This window comes from Crocuta crocuta, unplaced genomic scaffold, assembly GCF_008692635.1.
Source record: "Crocuta crocuta isolate KB4526 unplaced genomic scaffold, BGI_CrCroc_1.0 scaffold282, whole genome shotgun sequence".
NCBI classification, from domain to species: Eukaryota; Metazoa; Chordata; class Mammalia; order Carnivora; family Hyaenidae; genus Crocuta; species Crocuta crocuta.
Genome location: NW_027529174.1, coordinates 1,528,861 through 1,532,328, shown reverse-complemented (window position 1 = coordinate 1,532,328; position 3,468 = coordinate 1,528,861). Strand labels below are relative to the sequence as shown.

At 40.6% G+C, this 3,468-nt stretch overlaps 1 non-coding gene across 1 annotated transcript; it reads right to left on the bottom strand.

The window, feature by feature from the left end:
- Positions 1-1,910: 1,910 nt before the first annotated feature.
- LOC144226416 (U5 spliceosomal RNA) lies at positions 1,911-2,026 on the bottom strand. Its single transcript, XR_013333630.1, has one exon. It is a non-coding gene; the product is annotated as a U5 spliceosomal RNA (small nuclear RNA).
- Between the last annotated feature and the right edge of the window lie 1,442 nt (positions 2,027-3,468).

Genomic DNA, 3,468 nt, shown 5'->3' with positions numbered 1-3,468 from the left:
ATACATTTAAAAATATATATATATATGATNCCTCTCTCTCTGACCCTCCCCTGCTCACACTGTCTCTCTCTCTCTCTCTCCTAGAAATAAAAATAAATAAATAAATAAATAAAATAAAAAAATATATATGAAGATAGGCTTAAAAGTTAGGGATATATGGGGCACCTGGGTGGCTTAGTCTGTCAAGCATCTGACTTTAGCTCAAGTCATGATCTCACGGTTCCTGGGTTTGAGCCCTGCGTCTGGCTCTGTGCTGACAGCTCGGAGGCTGGAACCTGCTTCTGATTCTGTGTCTCCCTCTCTCTCTGCCCCTCCCTTTGGCTCAGGTCATGATCTCAGGGTTGTTTGTGAGTTTGAGCCCCGAATTTGGGATTCTCTCTCTTTCCCCCTCTCTCCTTGCCCCCTCCCTGGCTCTCTCTCTCTCTCTCTCAAAATAAATAAATTAAAAAAATTAAAAAAAAGAAAGGACAACAGGATTAGATGAGGATTAGGAGAGGTGGGAATGAGAGGCAGGGATGGAGGTTACTGGACAGTTTTTCAGAAGAGGAACAGCAAGGAGAACAGGGAACCACGAGGGGGAGAGTAGCCAAGGTTCAAGGAGGCCAGTGGGGCTGAAGGGAAGAGGAACAGGGGAGAGTTGTTCAAAGTGTGTTCTGGGCTCCAGGAGAGGGTAGGAAGGAGCCCAGCTCATTCTGGGGTTGCCTTGTTCACCTCCCTTCCTTCTCTCAGCACTTCGGGAACATCTCCAAGCCTCAAGCTGCAGATACGATAGTGGATAAGACGTTGTGCTCCAGTTTGTCAGAACCAGAACGAAAGGTCAGGGTCCAAATGGAAGCAAGGATAGATGATCCTGCATTTAATAGAGCTAGACCAGGCCTTAAATCCCTGTCTTCAGACAATGCCAATCTTTTTTTTTTCTTTTTAAAGGTTTTATTTACTTTTTAAATGTTTTTAAAGTTTATTTTGAGTGAGAGTGAGAGAGTGCGTGTGTGAGTGGGGAGAGAGGGACAAAGGGAGAGGGAAGGAGAGAGTCCCAATGATATGGGACTCCATCTCACCAACTGTGAGATCATGACCCAAGAGGAAATCCAGAGTTGGATGCTTAACCGACTAAGCCACCCAGTCGCCCCTTTTAAGATTTTATTTTTAAGTAACCTCTACACCCAATGTGGGGCTCACGCTTAGAACCGTGAGATCAAGAGTAGCATGCTCTACTGACTGAGCCAGCCAGGGGTCCCATAGACAACACCTGTCTTGAGGCCAGTTATGTTTAAAGGCTACTGGTGCATCTAAACAGGGGGCAAAAGAGAGCCACAGAGAAGAAACTAGGGATGTCACATATATTGAACTTAAAAATATATCATTGTGGGCACCTGGGTGGCTCAGTCGGTTAAGCGTCCGATTCTTGATCTCGGCTCAGGTCATGATCTCACAGTTTGTGAATTCAAGCCCTAAATCTCCTGTGCTGACAGCTTGAGAATTCTGTCTCTTCCTCTCTCTGCCCCTCCCTGCTTGCATGCGTGCATGAGTGTGCGCTCTCCCAAAAATAAACTTCAAAAAAATTTTTAAATATATAATTGTACTAGGAAAAACTACACATGATTTGAAATTTCAAACAGAATAAAAAGTATCCTAGATTTCTAAGGTGCTGACAGTTTTAGACATCACTAGTCCAACATCTTCATTTTACAGGCAAAATTCAAAAGAAGTGGTTTCTCAAAGCAACAGAGAGAGGGAGAAACAGTTCTCTAGCCTACCTAGCCCATGCTCGCTGTTCTTTCTCTCTCCCTCTCTTCCTCCCTCTCCCTGTCTCCCTCTCTCCTCCCACTCTCTTTTTTCCTCTCTCTTTCTTCTCCCCCTTTTTCCTTCTTTCCTCCCTCCCTCCCTCCCTCTCTCTTTTTTTTCTTTGCAAACTTGCTGAAACAAGGATTCAAAAAATTGGCTTAAGATTCAAAGTTGTTCCTTTCCCCAAAAATGTTCAGTAAAAGGTAAAAGATTTATATGATTTGAAGAGAAACCAGAGTATCCAGTGCACTTTCCATCCCAACTTTTTTTTTACCCTCACTAAAAGTTTCAGAATAAGGTTAGAAAGCAAAGCACTCTCTTTTATGTTGTCTTTAGTTCACTGTGAACTAAATGGGGAATAGAAATTGTGCTTACTCACCAAGCACAAACTTCAGAACCAGAGTTCATTTCCCGGAAGGATCAGTTACATGGGGAGGAGATTCCTGGAGGGGTGAGCAGTGACAGGTACTACTAAAAATGCAGAGAGTGGCAGAAAGGCCTAAAACATTGGTCTTTGACACACCAATGTCTTCCCTTTGGCTGGTGACAGGAAGAGTGGAAGTGAAACATTAGAATGGAGATGTTGTACCCCAACTTTTACTCACAAACCCTGAGTCATGTAATATGTAAAACAGGTACTTAAACTTCAGTGTAACATTAATGTGGGTTCAGTCAAACTAAACTCTTTTCTAGAAAAAAAATTAAACATGGTTAGGAATAAAAAGCACATGGAAGCACAAACATGTTTTACAAAACTTTTGAAATAAATCTCCAGAGGAAACATTATTAAAAACATATGATAATTAAAATAAAAAGATTGATGAATTAAATATGTAAGAAAGACTCCATATTCTCAAAATAAGAAAACCAGAACTCATTCATGTGTCTTTATCTTGCAGAAGATCTTAAATTTTGGATGCAGCAAGGTAAAATACAGTCTCTTGAGAAACAATTAAGAATTCAAGTTAGTAGCACCAGCTTTCCCAAAGGAAATTTTCTATTGATTTGTAACTTGGCCTTGAATTTGACCTGTGGCCTTCATGTCATGATAATTTGGGTCACTCTGAATATGCCATCTCTTGAACAAGGGCCTCTCCTAATTTTAAATGAATGCAGCTGCCAATTTGCCATTCTTCTTTTTGCATCACAATATGTGGGAATAAATTCCCAATTAATAAAACATTTCCAACAAGCAGTCATATTGAGGATATGAAGGACATTTATCGAGTAAATTTAAAAAAAGATGTCTCATTTTTGCTTTTTTGGACTTGAAAAAAGGGAAAAGAAAACTTTGAGGGCCTTGATAGAGGACAGAATTGTTCCCTGGGCTAAAAAAGCCATGCAACTCAAATTAAAAAGTTAAAATATTTTTAACTAAAAAAAATTAAGTGTAGATAATTTTGTAGCAGACCTAAAACTTCTTTCTTCTTTTCCTTTCCTTCCTTCCTTCTTCCCTCCCTCCCCTCCTCTCTCTGCTTTCTTTCTGCATTTCTTTCTCTCTTTGGTTCAATGAGAATGAATACTTCTCAAGTTTGATTCACAGGTAGTGCCTGCATTTGATATTAAGTAATCAAACCCTTAGTAGTTAAGCCCCTAGGGCCTTTATTCCATATTGCATCTAAAGCTGCATTAATTAATAAGGTACCGTCTTGGAGCGCCTGGCTGGCTCAGTCCTAGGAGCAT